Source organism: Dipodomys ordii, unplaced genomic scaffold (genome assembly GCF_000151885.1).
Source record: "Dipodomys ordii isolate 6190 unplaced genomic scaffold, Dord_2.0 Scaffold52, whole genome shotgun sequence".
NCBI lineage: Eukaryota > Metazoa > Chordata > Mammalia > Rodentia > Heteromyidae > Dipodomys > Dipodomys ordii.
In genome coordinates, this window is record NW_012267268.1 from 10,188,005 (window position 1) to 10,197,916 (window position 9,912).

The window sequence follows — 9,912 nt, forward strand, 5'->3', positions numbered from 1 at the left end:
GAAGTGCCACTGTGGCTCAAGTGGTAGTGTGCTAGCCTTGGTGCACGATTGACTTCATAAAACTACTCTTTGTAAGTATGTGGTTCGATCATATATTGGTGATGGGGGCTCTTGCTTAGAAGTAGTAGACAAAACCTGGATGAGGGGAATGTGGACTCAGCCTCTCTCTTCTCTTCCCCAAGCCTGTTTAAACACTTTGTCCTCTCAAATTGCTGATAGAATATACTTCAACCCATCTTTCCAGTTTTCCCTTTGCTGGCACATGCTGCTAAATCAATACAAACATTTAAAACCATTTCTTAGTTGGTCTTTTTTCTCTACTTGGCACATTTTATGAAATCAATTGCATTTCCAAAAATTAGATATTGAAGCCATATGTCCCAATAAAACAGGATTTGGAGTTAAGGTCTTCATAGTGATATTAAAAACAAGTGATCCCTAACTCAATCTAGGCAGAAGAGTTCATGAAATTCGTTTCCCCAATAGCCACCAAAAATTGGAAGTAGAGTTATAACTTAAATAGTAAAGCACTAGTCTTGAGCAAGAATACTTAGGGACAGTGCCCAGGCCCTGAGTTTGAGCCTCAGGTCTGGCAAACAAAAGTAGGTAGTTAGATAGATTGATAGATGATAGATAGATAGATAGATAGATAGATAGATAGATAGATAGATAGATAGATAGAGGAATCTTCTACTGTTCAGGAAAAGAAGCCTCAGTAGAAATACCCCTGCTAGAATCACTTTAGTCTTCTTTCTATGATACAGAACTATGAGAAATTTTGTTTTTTTTTTAGGCCATCCAATCTGTTATGACTATCGTGGGTTAGCAGACAAACTCAATTGTCTAATAATCAAATCAAACACTTATTAATTTCTTTATGACTATGCTAGACTGCTTCCTGTAGGGTAATTCTAGCTACTTATTTCTAAGAATAATCAGTTTAGAAGGAAAGGAAGAAGGTCCATTTTCTGTTATTGAAGGAAGACCGGCTCAGGTTCTTTGTCTAGCTGGTGGTTCTTAACAGAAATACTAAAGCAACTTTAGATCTCAAATGGGGTCCCATTTTAAAAATTGAATAAGTTCAGAACTAGTTATCTATCACATCATTACTCCATTTAAATGTCCATCCCCCTTCATCTCTCTCAACAAGCTGTGCCTGGATTGCTGCTGCTTGCTGTGAGGCTGCTCATGGTGAACGCTGGTCATGGTGAGTGGTTGACAAGACTGTTTATACTTGGACTGATATTCCTACTCCCCAAGCACACACAAAGGGTGGATTTTATTCTCGCTAAAAGAAGGCAAGAATTTTGTCCTTTGCAGGAAAAATTGTGATGAATGTGTTTTTTTTTATTGGAGTATATTTACTGAAACATTTTCATAGTTCATTCATGTCCTATAAATGCACTGTAAGATTTTTGCTATATCTCACCATTTGTCTTATGACAGTCCAACTAGATGGGGGAAGACTAGAATAGTTCAGAAAATCTAGCTCTTAAGATCTAGATAAAGCTCATACAGTATTTTCAAAATACATTTAAACAAATGTAATCCCAAGAAAGGAAGCTTTAGGATCCACATCAGTATAGTATTTGGATTGCAAAAACATACAATGCCCAGGACCTCTTAAGTTATGTAATTCACATGTTGACTAGAGTCTGGCTACAGTTCAGTTACTATTGTAAAATTTGTACCTAATAATGTCCAAATTGCTTTTAAATAAAGACCTTAAGTTGTAGCAATAAACAAAACATGAGATACACTTAATACAGTACTGAAAGTTATCAAAAAAATCACATAAGAAATTTCAAGAGTTAATTCTTTTTTTTGTTTGTTTTGTTTTTTTGGTCAGTCATGAGGTGTGAACTCTGGGCCTGGGTGCTGTCCCTGTGCTCTTCAGCTCAAGGCGAGCGCTCTACTGCCACATTGCCACTTCCGGTTTTCTAGTGGTTTATTGGAGATAAGAGTCTCATAGACTTTCCTGCCAGGGTTGGCTTTGAACTGTGATCCTCAGATCTCATCCTCCCGAGTAGCTAGGATTACAAGCATGAGCCACTGGTGCCCAGCTTAAGTCTTTAAGTTACAAAAATCTATGATTTGCCTACCTTATAAACAAGTTTTTCTTGTAACTATTTGCATTACTCTAGTAATTCAATAAGCAGCTATAAGATCAAAATATTAAAAAAAAGCCACTAAAAACATAAAAACACATGGGCCTGTTATTTATCTGTTGGGACATTTTCATTTATGCCTACTTTTCAGCATTTTTTACATCAGAATTGTCCTGTTCTAAAAGTCATATCCAAATGATAAAGCAATCCTACCTATGAATTGCCATTATTTGTTTATTTCTTAGTTTGTGAAAATATCCTTACCTTGTCAATATAGCAAACAAATTTCAACTCTGATTGCTATGCAAAAGAACCAAAGATAATCTACTTTGCAATTAATTTTTTTTATAGTTCAAATGCATGCAGGCTACATGCTAAATGTGAAAATATTACTAACTGAAATACAGGTATTAAATATTGGAAAAACAACAGTTTTTCATATTTATTTTATTTAACATCTAGGAAGCTCAAAGCCATCTGTAGTTTCAGTGGAATTTCAGGAGCAACTGGGAATCTGGGAATCTTGGTGGAGTTGTTATTGACCTTGTAGGTAAAATGCATGTTTATTTTTTATAGAAAACATGAAAATATCTTTCTAAAATTAACCTCATTGGTTTCATTGTCAGCAAACTGACCTAAGCTACCAGAAGTTATTAATTTGACATGGGATCAAGGCCTTCACAGCCATAGGTTTTTCCTCCCTGTCCATGGTCTTACACAAGCCAGTTTTAATTCCATAGGAACTTCAGTAGTTTCTTGCCAACCTTGCTTCTAAATGCAGTCCCTGAAGAAGTCTTCCCATCATACTCCACAGTCCCTTCTATAGTCCCGCCCCCACTCCCAGCAGGACTCCATGGGTCCTAGAAAAATTCAAAGGAATTGCTTATGTAGTCACAGCTGCATTCTCCAAGAGGAATTTTGAGACTTACCCAAACATTGATTTGAAAACAAAGTCAGAAGTGACGAAGCACACATAGTTCAAGTTTTCTTTCACACACGTGTTACCCCCTAGCATTTCAGACTACTGTAGAAACAAAACATTGATTACTCAGTGAGGAAGATGAAAAGAACTTTATTTCTTCAAATATGAAATTATTGAAAAATATAGAGAGCAACAGACATCACTATTTCTTTTTTTTAATTTTCTACCTAAATACTTTTTTCCTTGGGCTTGAACTCAGGGCCTAGGTACTGCCCTGAGCTTCTTTTTTATTTTATTTTATTTTTATTGTGAGAATGCCATACAGAGGAGTTAAAAAATACATGGGCAAGATAACAAGTACATTTCTTATCAAGCATTGTTGCCTCCTCATTATTTCCCTTTCCCATCCTTTCCCATAATCCTCCCCTCTCCCCACCCGATCCTCACCCTCACTCCCCACCATATTAAGTGAAATAAACATAAATATTTTGAAAACTGTATATGCATATATAGTTCAGATGGCTATTTATTTTGGTTTTATTTCTGTTTGGATAATCTGTAAATCATTATTTTACTTATACATCGTCATCAGGTATAGTGCAATAACCCATTTATACAGCAAATTATTGTCAAGTATGGATAGTTATCATTAACTATATTTCCAGGAAATATTTCTATGGTACCAGTCTCCTTTTTGTATGATTCATAGAGATTTTCATTCTCTAAATGTGAGAAATGTGAGAGTTAGCATTTTTGCTTCATAAGTACAAAGTTCATCTCATACCCAAAATTTCACTCATTCATGTATATTGTTACAGTAGAAACTTACCTTGTGATGGTTTCACTTTTGTAATATTATAATATTCATTTTATTTTACTTTTTGTTTATTCTTTTATTGCTTATTGGCATGAGTACACAGACGATCTTCACTAAAAGAACATTTCGCTGGCTATGTTTCTTTTCTTTGCCACTGATATTATGAGTTTCATTAATACTGCACATATTCATTTCTTACAAAGGGGAGATTGCTTAAAAACAATCTTTGTTGTGGTTGTAAAATAATAGCTTGTTATTATTGTGGTTATAAAATAAGCTTAATGGTGCTACCACAAGAATACAGCTTGGTTCTTGACTTAGTGTCAGGTTCTACACCTGAGGGCTTCAGACCCATCAAACCCATCAGCCTTCTTTCACCATTAAGAGCAGTTTGACCTCTTAGCTACACTTCCAACCTGTAGCTTGTTCCAGAAAAGGCACTTTACATTCACCTGCTATTTGTTTTGAAATTTTTCTCAACTGGATTTTTCTCCCCTCCTGCTACCTTAGTGAATGCCTGAGAGCCATGTATACTCATGTTTCCTTCTTTATGTAAATTTTCCTGTTACAGTTCTAAGAATAGAGCTCAGTCCCATCAACACCCATCAACTTTACAAATACAGCTCCACAGAAACTTATGCAAACAGCTCCTTTTCTTTCTTTTTTTAATTATTTGTATTTTTTATTGTAAAGATACTGTATAGAGGGTTTACAATTGCATGAATAAGGCAATGAGAACATTTCCTATCAAGCATTGTTACCCTCTCCTTTGTTTTGCCCCTACAATCACTTCCCTCCCCACTTCTCCAACTTTTCCTTCCCCAACTCCAGAACTTGTAAAGTTCATGTTCAACATAGTGTCTTATACATGTCATTATTACAATGGATCAACCTTTATCCTTGTTTCAGCATTTTGTTATTTTCCTTCCCCTCCCCAAATTATAAAATTATATATACAAGATTCAGGGTACCAGAATCAAATACAGGGACAACAAGGTTTATACCATGAAGGAAGAACATACAAAAGAAACAACAAAATCATATGGTACATTATAAGTATATTAAAACAACAGCAAGAAAGATAAAACCTGTTGAGTCCCTCTCTTGGGGTTCATTTTGTTTAGCATCATCTTATATGGTCACATGTACATAGCTTTTGACCTTGTCTGATTGTCTGGTAAGATTACCCTGGAAAATACTAGTTATTGCAAATAAGGAAAACCATGGGACCTATGTTTCTTTGGGCCTGGCTTACTTCACTTAATATATTTTTTTCCAAATCTTTCCATTTCCTAACAAATAGAATGGTATCATTCTTTCTGATGGAGGCATAGAATTCCATTGTGTATATATACCACATTTTCTTAATCCATTCATCTACCGATTGGCATTTAGGTGGGTTCCATATCTTAGTTATGGTGAATAATGCTGCAATAAACATAGTCGTGCTGTTAGCTTTAGTATGTTCTTGTTTGTGATGGTTTGGGTAAATGCCCAAAAGTGGGATTGCTGGGTCATAGGGGAGCTCTATGTGGAGTCTTTTGAGGAACCTGATACTGCTTTCCAAAGGAGTTGAACAAGTTTACACTTTTGGCCACATCCCCTGATGTAGAATCTACCTTGGAAGAGCAAGACTGTTTCAGAATTAGGAGAACAGCAAATGATAATCACATGTCACAGTGTACCATATAGCTCATTCATTGTAGAAATACCTTTTGTCAGTATTTAATTTTAGGCTCACAATTTTCACCCAATGGGCATGAAAAAGACTAATAATTTTTTCACAATGTCATGTCAAAGAATTCTTATCAATGACAATCTATTCATCTTCATTAATCATTGAAATAACTTTTTGGTTCTAGATAATTTTTAAGTATTTTAATTAATTTATTTTGTATTATTAGTTAAAGTCATTGTACAAAGGAGTTGCTATTTGTTAAAGCAGTTTATGACTGCAATGCATCACCCCTTTGAGTATTCTCACCCACCCCTCGATTCCCAATCTCTTCCCTTACTCTTCTTAACTTTGGATACCAGTTTGTGTTTTCCTTTTCTTCTCCTCTGTATTCATCAACTTCTTTCCCTTTGATCTTAATCCACCTCTCTTGCATCCTTGTCTTCTATTTTGCTCAAATTTGATTTTGGCTTGCTAAGGAATTCTGCTATTTGATCTCCCTTGAGTCAACCATATTTTAATTAATTAATTTCTATACACAGCATACCAAACAATGTCTTTACTTATGAGTTTGTAAACCAAAAGTTTAGCTCCCACATATAAGGGAAAACATGCATCCTCTGTCTCTCTGGGACTGACTAAAGAAGAGAAAAAATAGCTGTTTTTTTCTTAAAAGCATGGAAAGACTTCTTAGACAAATAATCCTTGTAAAATATATTGGGATACATACCAATTTCAAAAAAGCCAAGAAATCCACCAAAAAATGATGCTTGTTGTGTGCTGGTAACTCACGCCTGTAGGCTGAGATCTAAGGATCGCAGTTCAAAGCCATCCCAAGCAGGAAAGTCACACTTCTCTAATAAACAACCAGAAAACCAGAAGTGATGCTATTGCTCAAATTGTAGAGTGTTAGACATGAGCTGAAGAACTGAGAGACAGAGCCCAGGCCCAGGGTTCAAGCCCCTTGATCCACCAAAAAGTCAAAAAAAGAAAAGAAAAAAGAGAAAAATGATGCTTATTTTACTGAAAAAGCTAAAACAAAAACCCTATCTCTCAACAAGCATCTGGCATCTTATGCTTGAAAATATTTTCTGCAATGCCTCTCATAGTAGATAATAGTAACTGGCAATATTAGATAGCAGTATATGGAATACTGGGATCTCTAATGCATTGGTACACATGAGATTACTCATCCTTAAAGAGATAACTGTGGGCATAATTAAGTAAAAATGACACCCACAACTTCTGAGATGATCATTGTATGCTTTCACAGATCTGAACACACTGCTTGTGAAAATTTTTTGTACTCATTTAAATTTATGGTATGCATATTTTCTACTCATTCTGATGCTAAAATATTTAAGGTAAAACATATTGTTAAAACCTGCATTCATATCACATCTACATCACCAAGCTTAATATCACACACATGATTATTGTGTGGACATAAAATATCTAAATTCAGAAATAGGAAACATGGCTCTTGCATTTGGGGTCCTAGAAAATATTTAGAAGAGAAACAAAGGTTGAGCTGATATTTTAAGAGAATTAGATTGGATTAGATAAGCAATAAAAGAGTTTTTTTTCTTCACTGAGTGAATCAAATAATATTACCTATACTAAGTTTTACAGTTTTTAAGGCAATATGGGAAGAATATTAAAGTAGAATTTTATATATAAAATATGATCAAATTGAAAGGTGATTTGAAGTTAAATAAGACGTAATAAAACCAATTTGTTGGCCAGGTAGGTGGTAAGCTTAGCTAATCAGAGGCTGAGATCTGAAGATTGCAGTTCAAAGACAACCAAAGTAGAAAAGTCCCTGTGAGACTTGTATAGCCAATAAACACAATAGCCAATAAACTACCAAAAATGATGGAAATGGAGTTGTGGCTCAAGTGGTAGAGAGCTAACCTTGAGCAAAAGGAGACTCAGGGACAGCGCCCAAGCTCTGAGTTCAAGCCCCACGATCATAAAAACAAACAACAACAACAAAAATACCACACTGTGTCTATTATTATATGTGAGGAATGATGCAGAAAAAGTTGCTTAATATATAAGTCAAATAAAGGCTCATAAGTTCTTTATGGATTTTAAGTTTATTCATTGTGTATAGAATGGAAATTGAGAGTTTGTGTGCTTGATATCAGTGGTTCACATCTTTAATATTAGCTACTCAGGAGACTGGGAACTGTGGGTCAAGGTTTGAAAGGGGAGTACATGAGAATCTTTCTACAATTAACTACGAAAGGCCATAAGTGGAAGTGTGGCTCAAATGGTACAACACTATATTTAAACACAAAACCTGAGAGAGTATATCCTGATTTCAAACTCCAGTACTATCACACATGCAAAAATAAAGATAGAGCTTATGTGAAGCAAACTTTTGACATATAAATAGAAGAAGGATGCAATCTGTTATAATCCATAATCAGTATAGCTCTCTTGACTATTCCTATAGGTTCAGAGCAAAGGATAATTTCATTTCTTACCCTTGATCAGAATCTGGAAGAATTCTCCCTTAGGTCTATGGGCCAAAAACTTCAGGGTAGTGTCTGACCAGGAGAACATGAAAATGTAGCTAATTGCAAGGTGAAGGGAGAGCTGAGATATGAAGGGAAAAAAGATACATATTAGTCCCAGAGAATCTGCTCACTGAGACCTTTTGTAATTTTTGTTTTAATTTTTATTGCCAGTCCCAGTGTTTGAACTCAGGGCTTAGACATTGTCCCTGAGCCTTTTAAATCAAGACTAGTGCTTTAGCACTTAAACAACAACTCCATTTCCATCATTTTCTGGTAGTTAATTGGAGAGAGAAGTCTCTTGGACTTTCCTGCCTAGGCTAGCTTTGAATGCCTGTCCTCAGGTCTCAGCCTCTTGAGGAGCTAGGATTAAAGGCATAAACCACCAAAGTCCAGTAAAGTCTTTTTGATTTAACTAGTTTGGGTAGATGTTTCATTGTAAATTTACTACTGAAAGATCCCAAGTGACAAAGCAATATAGTCAAGATAATAGTCAAATAGTCCAATGATAATATTCTAAGTATAATCCTTCAATTAAATTAACCAACAATATTTACTCTTCATTTATCATTCATTTATCAAGTAGTTAATTTGTGACCAAAACTGTTACCAAATTAAAGTGTTTTTACTTGCTTCAATGTTTTTGTGTTTTTTACTAATTGGATGTTTCTTATGTAAATACTTATAACCAAGTGTGATAGCTGATATACTGTAATACAAACAAATACTAAGAGCAAATGTTACCTGAGCCTGTGGCATCAAGATTTCTTACTGTGCCAACAGAGAAAGACTTTGGGTTAAAAATAGTGTAGAAATGAGATTTAAAGCACAGTCAAGAAGCAGTTCTTTCTATTCTGCATTATTGCATAACCAATATTTCTAAGATTTATTTAGAGGTATATTTTTCTTCCATCATACTCTACAGTACAATGGTGATTGAAGCGACTTCTGGGAAACAACAGGTATTGAAATATTTGGTTTTAATAAAACACCCAAACCCTAGGTGTTGATTTAACCACATGGGGGGTGATTGTTCCTAGACAATTTCATGAAGAAGAAATCTTTCCAGCTACACCAGAGATTGGAGATTACCAGCATGTGGTTTGTGGTCTCAAAATGCAGCTCGTACTTCTGACATTTAAAGGGAATGTTCTTGGAAAACATACATACTTTTGCACCTCTTAAAGACAGGGAAAGGGCAATGCTCATGATTCCAACAGATTAACTCTGAGTTAAAGTGAATATCTTTCTTCCTTTTTTCTTATTGTGAAAAGGCCGTACAGAGGGGTTACAATTACATGGGCAAGGTAATGAGAACATTTCTTATCAAGCATTGTTGCCTCCTCCTTTATTTCCCCTTCCCATCCCTTCCCAGCCACCCCCCTCCTCTCTCAGGCCAAAGTTGTAAAGTTCGTTTTTCGACATAAAGTCTTGTACATCTCATTGTTGCGACAGGTCCACCAGTATCCCTATTTAAACAATTTGTTTTTTCCCTTCCCCTACACAAATTATGCCAGCATCAAATACAGTGAAAACAGGGGTTATACCATGGGGGAGGGACATACAAAGCAACAAAAATCATCTTATAAATATGTGAGAAACAAATCATAAGAAAGAAAAAATAATTTGAGTCCTTATCTTGGAGTTCATTTCGCCTAACATCGACTTATCTAACTATTTCTGCTTGTCTCAGACATGTACTAGTAATTGCAAATAAGGGAAACATGGGACCTATGTTTCTTTGGGCCTGGCTTACTTAACTTAATATAATTTTTCCAAGTCTTTCCATTTCCTAACAAATGGGGCAATGTCATTCTTTCTGATGGAGGCATAGAATTCCATTGTGTATATATACCACATTTTCTTCC